The following is a 14,299-nucleotide window of genomic DNA, read 5'->3' as shown; positions in this document are numbered from 1 at the left end:
TGACGTTATACCATATAACGTAATACGTTATAACGTTATACCATATAACGTAATAAATTATAACGTAATACCACAGAATGTAATACGTTATAACGTTATGCCACATAACGTAATACGTTATAACGTAATACCATATAACGTAATACGTTATAACGTTATACCATATAACGTAATACGTTATAACGAAATACTATATATCGTATACGTTATAACGTTATACCATATAACGTAATGCGTTATAACGTTATACCATATAACGTAATACGTTATGACGTAATACCATATAACGTAATACGGTATAACGACATACCATATAACGTAATACGTTATAACGTTATACCATATGACGTTATACCATATAACGTAATGCGTTATAACGTTATACCATATAACGTAATACGTTATGACGTAATACCATATAACGTAATACGTTATGACGTAATACCATATAACGTAATACGTTATAACGTTATACCATATAAGGTAATACGTTATAACGTTATACCATATAACGTAATACGTTATAACGTTATACCATATAACGTCATACGTTATAACGTTATGCCATACAACGTATTACGTTATGACGTAATACCATATAACGTAATACGTTATAACGCTATACCATATAACGTAATACGTTATGACGTAATACCATATAACGTAATACGTTATAACGTTATACCATATGACGTTATACCATATAACGTAATACGTTATAACGTTATGCCATATAACGTAATACGCTATAACGTAATACCATATAACGTAATACGTTATAACGCTATACCATATAACGTAATGCGTTATGACGTAATACCATATAACGTAATACGTTATAACGTTATACCATATGACGTTATACCATATAAGGTAATACGTTATAACGTTATACCATATAACGTAATACGTTATAACGTTATACCATATAACGTAATACGTTATGACGTAATACCATATATCGTATACGTTATAACGTTATACCATATAACGTAATGCGTTATAACGTTATACCATATAACGTAATACGTTATGACGTAATACCATATAACGTAATACGTTATAACGACATACCATATAACGTAATACGTTATAACGTAATATCATATAACGTAATACGTCATAACGTTATACCATATAACGTAATACGTTATAACGTTATACCATATAACGTCATACGTTATAACGTAATACCATATAACGTAATACGTTATAACGTTATACCATATGACGTTATACCACATAACGTAATGCGTTATAACGTTATACCATATAACGTAATACGTTATGACGTAATACCATATAACGTAATACGTTATAACGATATACCATATAACGTAATACGTTATAACGTAATATCATATAACGTAATACGTCATAACGTTATACCATATAACGTAATACGTTATAACGTTTTACCATATAACGTCAGACGTTATAACGACATACCATATAACGTAATACGTTATAACGTAATATCATATAACGTAATACGTCATAACGTTATACCATATAACGTAATACGTTATAACGTTATACCATATAACGTCATACGTTATAACGTAATACCATATAACGTAATACGTTATAACGTTATACCATATGACGTTATACCATATAAGGTAATACGTTATAACGTTATACCATATAAGGTAATACGTTATAACGTTATACCATATAACGTAATACGTTATAACGTTATACCATATAACGTAATACGTTATGACGTAATACCATATATCGTATACGTTATAACGTTATACCACATAACGTAATGCGTTATAACGTTACACCATATAACGTAATACGTTATGACGTAATACCATATAACGTAACACGTTATAACGTAATACCATATAACGTAATACGTTATAACGTTATACCATATGACGCTATACCATATAACGTATTGCGTTATAACGTTATACCATATAACGTAATTCGTTATGACGTAATACCATATAACGTAATGCGTTATAACGTTATACCATAGAACGTAATACGTTATGACGTAATACCATATAACGTAATACGTTATGACGTAATACCATATAACGTAATACGTTATAACGATATACCATATAACGTAATACGTTATAACGTTATACCATATAACGTAATACGTTATAACGATATACCATATAACGTAATACGTTATAACGTTATACCATATGACGTTATACCATATAAGGTAATACGTTATAACGTTATACCATATAACGTAATACGTTATAACGTTATACCATATGACGTTATACCACATAACGTAATACGTTACAACGTTATACCGTATAACGTAATACGTTATAACGTTATACCATATGACGTTATACCATATAAGGTAATACGTTATAACGTTATACCATAGAACGTAATACGTTATGACGTAATACCATATAACGTAATACGTTATGACGTAATACCATATAACGTAATACGTTATAACGATATACCATAGAACGTAATACGTTATGACGTAATACCATATAACGTAATACGTTATGACGTAATACCATATAGCGTAATACGTTATAACGATATACCATATAACGTAATACGTTATAACGTTATACCATATAACGTAATACGTTATAACGTTATACCATATAACGTAATACGTTATGACGTAATACCATATAACGTAATACGTTATAACGTTATACCATATAACGTAACACGTTATAACGTTATACTATATGACGTTATAGCATATTACTTGATACGTTATAACGATATACCATATAACGTAATATGTTATAACGTTATACCGTATAACGTAATACGTTATAACGTTATACCATATGACGTTATACCATATAAGGTAATACGTTATAACGTTATACCATATAACGTAATACGTTATAACGTTATACCATATGACGTTATACCACATAACGTAATACGTTACAACGTTATACCATATAACGTAATACGTTATAGCGTTATACTATATGACGATATACCATATAACGTAATACGTTATAACGTTATACCATATAACGTAGTACGTTATAACGATATACCATATAACGTAATACGTTATAACGTTATACCATATGACGTTATACCATATAAGGTAATACGTTATAACGTTATACCATATATCGTAATACGTTATAACGTTATACCATATGACGTTATACCACATAACGTAATACGTTACAACGTTATACCGTATAACGTAATACGTTATAACGTTATACCATATGACGTTATACCATATAAGGTAATACGTTATAACGTTATACCATAGAACGTAATACGTTATGACGTAATACCATATAACGTAATACGTTATGACGTAATACCATATAACGTAATACGTTATAACGATATACCATAGAACGTAATACGTTATAACGTTATACCATATAACGTAATACGTTATGACGTAATACCATATAACATCTACGTTATAACGTTATACCACATAACGTAATGCGTTATAACGTTATACCATATAACGTAATACGTTATGACGTAATACCATATAACGCAATACGTTATAACGTTATACCATATGACGTTATACCATGTAAGGTAATACGTTATAACGTTATACCATATAACGTAATACGTTATAACGTAATACCATATAACGTAATACGTTATAACGTTATACCATATGACGTTATACCATATAAGGTAATACGTTATAACGTTATACCATATAACGTAATACGTTATAACGTTATACCATATAACGTAATACGTTATGACGTAATACAATGTAACGTATACGTTATAACGTAATATCGTATAACGTAATACGTCATAACGTTATTCCATATAACGTAATACGTTATAACGTTATACCATATAACGTCATACGTTATAACGTTATACCATATAACGTATTACGCTATAACGTAATACCATATAACGTAATACGTTATAACGTTATATCATATGACGTTATACCATGTAACGTCATACGTTATAACGTTATACCATATAACGTAATACGTTATAACGTTATACCATACGACGTTATACTATATAACGTAATACGTTATAACGTTATACCATATAACGTAATACGCCATAACGTAATACCATATAACGTAATTCGTTATAACGCTATACCATATAACGTAATACGTTATGACGTAATACCATATAACGTAATACGTTATAACGACATACCATATAACGTAATATCATATAACGTAATACGTCATAACGTTATACCATATAAAGTCATACGTTATAACGTAATACCATATAACGTAATACGTTATAACGTTATACCATATGACGTTATACCATATAACGTAATGCGTTATAACGTTATACCATATAACGTAATACGTTATGACGTAATACCATATAACGTAATACGTTATAACGATATACCATATAACGTAATACGTTATAACGTAATACCATATAACGTAATACGTTATAACGCTATACCATATAACGTAATACGTCATGACGTAATACCATATAACGCAATACGTTATAACGTTATACCATATGACGTTATACCATATAAGGTAATACGTTATAACGTTATACCATATAACGTAATACGTTATAACGTTATACCATATAACGTAATACGTTATGACGTAATACCATATAACGTCTACGTTATAACGTTATACCACATAACGTAATGCGTTATATGGTTATACCATATAACGTAATACGTTATGACGTAATACCATATAACGTAATACGTTATAACGATATACCATATAACGTAATACGTTATAACGTAATATCATATAACGTAATACGTCATAACGTTATACCATATAACGTAATACGTTATAACGTTATACCATATAACGTCATACGTTATAACGTAATACCATATAACGTAATACGTTATAACGTTATACCATATGACGTTATACCATATAAGGTAATACGTTATAACGTTATACCATATAACGTAATACGTTATAACGTTATACCATATAACGTAATACGTTATGACGTAATACAATGTAACGTATACGTTATAACGTAATATCATATAACGTAATACGTCATAACGTTATTCCATATAACGTAATACGTTATAACGTTATACCATATAACGTCATACGTTATAACGTTATACCATATAACGTATTACGCTATAACGTAATACCACATAACGTAATACGTTATAACGTTATATCATATGACGTTATACCATGTAACGTCATACGTTATAACGTTATACCATATAACGTAATACGTTATAACGTTATACCATACGACGTTATACCATATAACGTAATACGTTATAACGTTATACCATATAACGTAATACGCCATAACGTAATACCATATAACGTAATTCGTTATAACGCTATACCATATAACGTAATACGTTATGACGTAATACCATATAACGTAATACGTTATAATGTTATACCATATAAGGTAATACGTTATAACGTTATACCATATAACGTAATACGTTATAACGTTATACCATATAACGTAATACGTTATGACGTTATACCATATAAGGTAATACGTTATAACGTTATACCATATAACTTGATACGTTATAACGTTATACCATATAACGTAATACGTTATAACGTAATACCATATAACGTAATACGTTATAGCGTTATACTATATGACGTTACAGCATATAACGTAATACGCTATAACGATATACCATATAACGTAATAAAGTATAACGTAATACCATATAACGTAATACGTTATAACGTTATACTATATGACGTTACAGCATATAACGTAATACGCTATAACGATATACCATATAACGTAATAAAGTATAACGTAATACCACAGAATGTAATACGTTATAACGTTATAAGATATAACGTAATACGTTATAACGTTATACCATACGACGTTATACCATATAACGTAATACGTTATAACGTTATACCATACGACGTTATACCATATAACGTAATACGTTATAACGTTATACCATATAACGTAATACGCCATAACGTAATACCATATAACGTAATTCGTTATAACGCTATGCCATATAACGTAATACGTTATGACGTAATACCATATAACGTAATACGTTATAACGATATACCATATAACGTAATACGTTATGACGTAATACCATATAACGTAATACGTTATAACGTTATACCATATGACGTTATACCATATAAGGTAATACGTTATAACGTTATACCATATAACTTGATACGTTATAACGTTATACCATATAACGTAATACGTTATAACGTAATACCATATAACGTAATACGTTATAACGTTATACTATATGACGTTACAGCATATAACGTAATACACTATAACGATATACCATATAACGTAATAAAGTATAACGTAATACCATATAACGTAATACGTTATAACGTTATACTATATGACGTTACAGCATATAACGTAATACGCTATAACGATATACCATATAACGTAATACGTTATGACGTAATACCATATAACGTAATATGTTATAACGTTATACCGTATAACGTAATACGTTATGACGTAATACGATATAACGTAATACGTTATAACGATATACCATATAACGTAATACGTTATGACGTAATACCATATAACGTAATACGTTATAACGTTATACCATATGACGTTATACCATATAACGTAATACGTTATAACGATATACCATATAAAGTAATACGTTATAACGTTATACCATATAACGTAATGCGTTATAACGTTATACCATATAACGTAATACGTTATGACGTAATACGATATAACGTAATACGTTATAACGATATACCATATAACGTAATACGTTATAACGTAATTTCATATAACGTAATACGTCATAACGTTATACCATATAACGTAATACGTTATAACGTTATACCATATAACGTAATACGTTATAACGAAATACTATATGCCGTTACAGCATATAACGTAATACGTTATAACGATATACCATATAACGTAATACGTTATGACGTAATACGATATAACGCAATACGTTATAACGTTATACCATATGACGTTATACCATATAACGTAATACGTTATAACGTTATACCATATAACGTAATAAATTATAACGTAATACCACAGAATGTAATACGTTATAACGTTATGCCATATAACGTAATACGTTATAACGTAATACCATATAACGAAATACGTTATAACGTTATACCATATGACGTTATACCATGTAACGTAATACGTTATAACGTTATATCATATAACGTAATAAATTATAACGTAATACCACATAATGTAATACGTTATAACGTTATACCATATAACGTAATACGTTATGACGTAATACCATATAACGTATACGTTATAACGTTATACCATATAACGTAATACGTTATGACGTAATACCATATAACGTAATAGGTTATAACGTTATACCGTATAACGTAATACGTTATAACGTTATACCATATGACGTTATACCATATAAGGTAATACGTTATAACGTTATACCATATAACTTAATACGTTATAACGTTATACCATATAACGTAATACGTTATAACGTAATACCATATAACGTAATACGTTATAACGTTATACTATATGACGTTACAGCATATAACGTAATACGTTATAACGATATACCATATAACGTAATACGTTATGACGTAATACCATATAACGTATAAGTTATAACGTTATACCATATACCGTATACGTTATAACGTTATGCCATATAACGTAATACGTTATAACGTTATACTATATGACGTTACAGCATATAACGTAATACGTTATAACGATATACCATATAACGTAATACGTTATAACGTAATATCATATAACGTATTACGTGATAACGTTATACCATATAACGTAATACGTTATAACGTTATACCATATAACGTAATACGTTATAACGATATACCATATAACGTAATACGTTATAACGTAATATCATATAACGTAATACGTGATAACGTTATACCATATAACGTAATACGTTATAACGTTATACCATATAACTTGATACGTTATAACGTTATACCATATAACGTAATACGTTATAACGTAATACCATATAACGTCTTACGTTATAACGTTATACCATATAACGTATTACGTTATGACGTAATACCATATAACGTAATACGTTATGACGTAATACCATATAACGTAATACGTTATAACGATATACCATATAACGTAATACGTTATAACGTAATATCATATAACGTAATACGTGATAACGTTATACCATATAACGTAATACGTTATAACGTTATACCATATAACTTGATACGTTATAACGTTATACCATATAACGTAATACGTTATAACGTAATACCATATAACGTCTTACGTTATAACGTTATACCATATAACGTATTACGTTATAACGTTATAACATATGACGTTATACCATATAAGGTAATACGTTATAACGTTATACCATATAACGTAATACGTTATAACGTTATACCATATAACGTAATACGTTATGACGTAACACCATGTAACGTATACGTTATAACGTAATATCATATAACGTAATACGTCATAACGTTATTCCATATAACGTAATACGTTATAACGTTATACCATATAACGTCATACGTTATAACGTTATACCATATAACGTATTACGCTATAACGTAATACCATATAACGTAATACGTTATAACGTTATACCATATAACGTAATACGCCATAACGTAATACCATATAACGTAATACGTTATAGCGTTATACTATATGACGTTACAGCATATAACGTAATACGCTATAACGATATACCATATAACGTAATAAAGTATAACGTAATACCATATAACGTAATACGTTATAACGTTATACTATATGACGTTACAGCATATAACGTAATACGCTATAACGATATACCATATAACGTAATAAAGTATAACGTAATACCACAGAATGTAATACGTTATAACGTTATAAGATATAACGTAATACGTTATAACGTTATACCATACGACGTTATACCATATAACGTAATACGTTATAACGTTATACCATATAACGTAATACGTTATGACGTAATACCATATAACGTAATACGTTATAACGTTATACCATATGACGTTATACCATATAAGGTAATACGTTATAACGATATACCATATAACGTAATACGTTATAACGTAATACCATATAACGAAATACGTTATAATGTTATACCATATGACGTTGTACCATGTAACGTAATGCGTTATAACGTTATACCATATAACGTAATAAATTATAACGTAATACCACAGAATGTAATACGTTATAACGTTATACCATATAACGTAATACGTTATGACGTAATACCATATAACGTATACGTTATAACGTTATACCATATAACGTAATACGTTATGACGTAATACCATATAACGTAATATGTTATAACGTTATACCGTATAACGTAATACGTTATGACGTAATACGATATAACGTAATACGTTATAACGATATACCATATAACGTAATACGTTATGACGTAATACCATATAACGTAATACGTTATAACGTTATACCATATGACGTTATACCATATAACGTAATACGTTATAACGATATACCATATAACGTAATACGTTATAACGTAATACCATATAACGAAATACGTTATAACGTTATACCATATGACGTTATACCATGTAACGTAATGCGTTATAACGTTATACCATATAACGTAATAAATTATAACGTAATACCACAGAATGTAATACGTTATAACGTTATACCATATAACGTAATACGTTATGACGTAATACCATATAACGTAATATGTTATAACGTTATACCGTATAACGTAATACGTTATGACGTAATACGATATAACGTAATACGTTATAACGATATACCATATAACGTAATACGTTATGACGTAATACCATATAACGTAATACGTTATAACGTAATACCATATGACGTTATACCATATAACGTAATACGTTATAACGATATACCATATAAAGTAATACGTTATAACGTTATACCATATAACGTAATGCGTTATAACGTTATACCATATAACGTAATACGTTATGACGTAATACGATATAACGTAATACGTTATAACGATATACCATATAACGTAATACGTTATAACGTAATATCATATAACGTAATACGTCATAACGTTATACCATATAACGTAATACGTTATAACGTTATACCATATAACGTAATACGTTATAACGTTATACCATATAACGTAATACGTTATAACGAAATACTATATGCCGTTACAGCATATAACGTAATACGTTATAACGATATACCATATAACGTAATACGTTATGACGTAATAAGATATAACGCAATACGTTATAACGTTATACCATATGACGTTATACCATATAACGTAATACGTTATAACGTTATACCATATAACGTAATAAATTATAACGTAATACCACAGAATGTAATACGTTATAACGTTATGCCATATAACGTAATACGTTATAACGTAATACCATATAACGAAATACGTTATAACGTTATACCCTATGACGTTATACCATGTAACGTAATACGTTATAACGTTATACCATATAACGTAATAAATTATAACGTAATACCACAGAATGTAATACGTTATAACGTTATACCATATAACGTAATACGTTATAACGTAATATCATATAACGTAATACGTCATAACGTCATACCATATAACGTAATACGTTATAACGTTATACCATATAACGTAATACGTTATAACGTTATACCATATAACGTAATACGTTATAACGAAATACTATATGCCGTTACAGCATATAACGTAATACGTTATAACGATATACCATATATCGTAATACGTTATGACGTAATACGATATAACGCAATACGTTATAACGTTATACCATATGACGTTATACTATATAACGTAATACGTTATAACGTTATACCATATAACGTAATAAATTATAACGTAATACCACAGAATGTAATACGTTATAACGTTATGCCATATAACGTAATACGTTATAACGTAATACCATATAACGAAATACGTTATAACGTTATACCATATGACGTTATACCATGTAACGTAATACGTTATAACGTTATACCATATAACGTAATAAATTATAACGTAATACCACAGAATGTAATACGTTATAACGTTATACCATATAACGTAATACGTTATGACGTAATACCATATAACGTATACGTTATAACGTTATACCATATAACGTAATACGTTATGACGTAATACCATATAACGTAATAGGTTATAACGTTATACCGTATAACGTAATACGTTATAACGTTATACCATATGACGTTATACCATATAAGGTAATACGTTATAACGTTATACCATATAACTTAATACGTTATAACGTTATACCATATAACGTAATACGTTATAACGTTATACCATATGACGTTATACCATATAAGGTAATACGTTATAACGTTATACCATATAACTTAATACGTTATAACGTTATACCATATAACGTAATACGTTATAACGTAATACCATATAACGTAATACGTTATAACGTTATACTATATGACGTTACAGCATATAACGTAATACGTTATAACGATATACCATATAACGTAATACGTTATAACGTAATATCATATAACGTATTACGTGATAACGTTATACCATATAACGTAATACGTTATAACGTTATACCATATAACGTAATACGTTATAACGATATACCATATAACGTAATACGTTATAACGTTATACCATATAACGTAATACGTTATAACGTAATACCATATAACGTCTTACGTTATAACGTTATACCATATAACGTATTACGTTATGACGTAATACCATATAACGTAATACCATATAACGTAATACGTTATGACGTAATACCATATAACGTAATACGTTATAACGATATACCATATAACGTAATACGTTATAACGTAATATCATATAACGTAATACGTGATAACGTTATACCATATAACGTAATACGTTATAACGTTATACCATATAGCGTAATACGTTATAACGATATACCATATAACGTAATACGTTATAACGTAATATCATATAACGTAATACGTGATAACGTTATACCATATAACGTAATACGCTATGACGTAATACCATATAACGCAATACGATATAACGTTATACCATATGACGTTATACCATATATCGTAATACGTTATAACGTTATACCATATAACGTAATAAATTATAACGTAATACCACAGAATGTAATACGTTATAACATTATGCCATATAACGTAATACGTTTTAACGTTATACCATATGGCGTTATACCATATACGGTAATACGTTATAACGTTATACCATATGACGTTATACCATATAACGTAATACGTTATAACGTTATACCATATAACGTAATACGTTATAACGTAATACCATATAACGTAATACGTTATAACGTTATACCATATGACGTTATACCATATAAGGTAATACGTTATAACGTTATACCATATAACGTAATACGTTATGACGTAATACGATATAACGCAATACGTTATAACGTTATACCATATGACGTTATACCATATAACGTAATACGTTATAACGTTATACCATATAACGTAATAAATTATAACGTAATACCACAGAATGTAATACGTTATAACGTTATGCCACATAACGTAATACGTTATAACGTAATACCATATAACGTAATACGTTATAACGTTATACCATATAACGTAATACGTTATAACGAAATACTATATGCCGTTACAGCATATAACGTAATACGTTATAACGATATACCATATAACGTAATACGTTATAACGTAATACCATATAACGTAATACGTTATAACGTTATACCATATGACGTAATACGTTATAACGTTATATCATATGACGTTATACCATGTAACGTCATACGTTATAACGTTATACCATATAACGTAATACGTTATAACGTTATACCATACGACGTTATACCATGTAACGTCATACGTTATAACGTTATACCATATAACGTATTACGCTATTACGTAATACCATATAACGTAATACGTTATAACGTTATATCATATGACGTTATACCATGTAACGTCATACGTTATAACGTTATACCATATTACGTAATACGTTATAACGTTATACCATACGACGTTATACCATGTAACGTAATACGTTATAACGTTATACCATATAACGTAATACGCCATAACGTAATACCATATAACGTAATTCGTTATAACGCTATACCATATAACGTAATACGTTATGACGTAATACCATATAACGTAATACGTTATAATGTTATACCATATAAGGTAATACGTTATAACGTTATACCATATAACGTAATACGTTATAACGTTATACCATATAACGTAATACGTTATGACGTAATACCATATAACGTATACGTTATAACGTTATACCATATAACGTAATACGTTATGACGTAATACCATATAACGTAATATGTTATAACGTTATACCGTATAACGTAATACGTTATAACGTTATACCATATGACGTTATACCATATAAGGTAATACGTTATAACGTTATACCATATAACTTGATACGTTATAACGTTATACCATATAACGTAATACGTTATAACGTAATACCATATAACGTAATACGTTATAACGTTATACTATATGACGTTACAGCATATAACGTAATACGCTATAACGATATACCATATAACGTAATAAAGTATAACGTAATACCACAGAATGTAATACGTTATAACGTTATAAGATATAACGTAATACGTTATAACGTTATACCATACGACGTTATACCATATAACGTAATACGTTATAACGTTATACCATATAACGTAATACGTTATGACGTAATACCATATAACGTAATACGTTATAACGTTATACCATATAACGTAATACGTTATAACGTTATATTATATGACGTTATAGCATATAACTTGATACGTTATAACGGTACACCATATAACGTAATATGTTATAGCGTTATACTATATGACGTTATAGCATATAACTTAATACGTTATAACGTTATACCATATAACGTAATATGTTATAACGTTATACCGTATAACGTAATACGTTATAACGTTATACCATATGACGTTATACCATATAAGATAATACGTTATAACATTATACCATATAACTTAATACGTTATAACGTTATACTATATGATGTTATAGCATATACCGTAATACGTTATAACGTAATACCATATAACGTAATACGTTATAACGTTATACTATATGACGTTACAGCATATAACGTAATACGTTATAAAGTCATACCACATAACGTAATACGTTATAACGTAATATCATATAACGTAATACGTTATAACGTTGTACCATATAACGTAATACGTTATAACGTTATACCATATAACGTCATACGTTATAACGTTATACCATATAA

This window comes from Bombus huntii, chromosome 1, assembly GCF_024542735.1.
Source record: "Bombus huntii isolate Logan2020A chromosome 1, iyBomHunt1.1, whole genome shotgun sequence".
NCBI classification, from domain to species: domain Eukaryota; kingdom Metazoa; phylum Arthropoda; class Insecta; order Hymenoptera; family Apidae; genus Bombus; species Bombus huntii.
The sequence above is the reverse complement of the archived record's forward strand: the minus strand, read 5'-3'. Positions refer to the sequence as shown.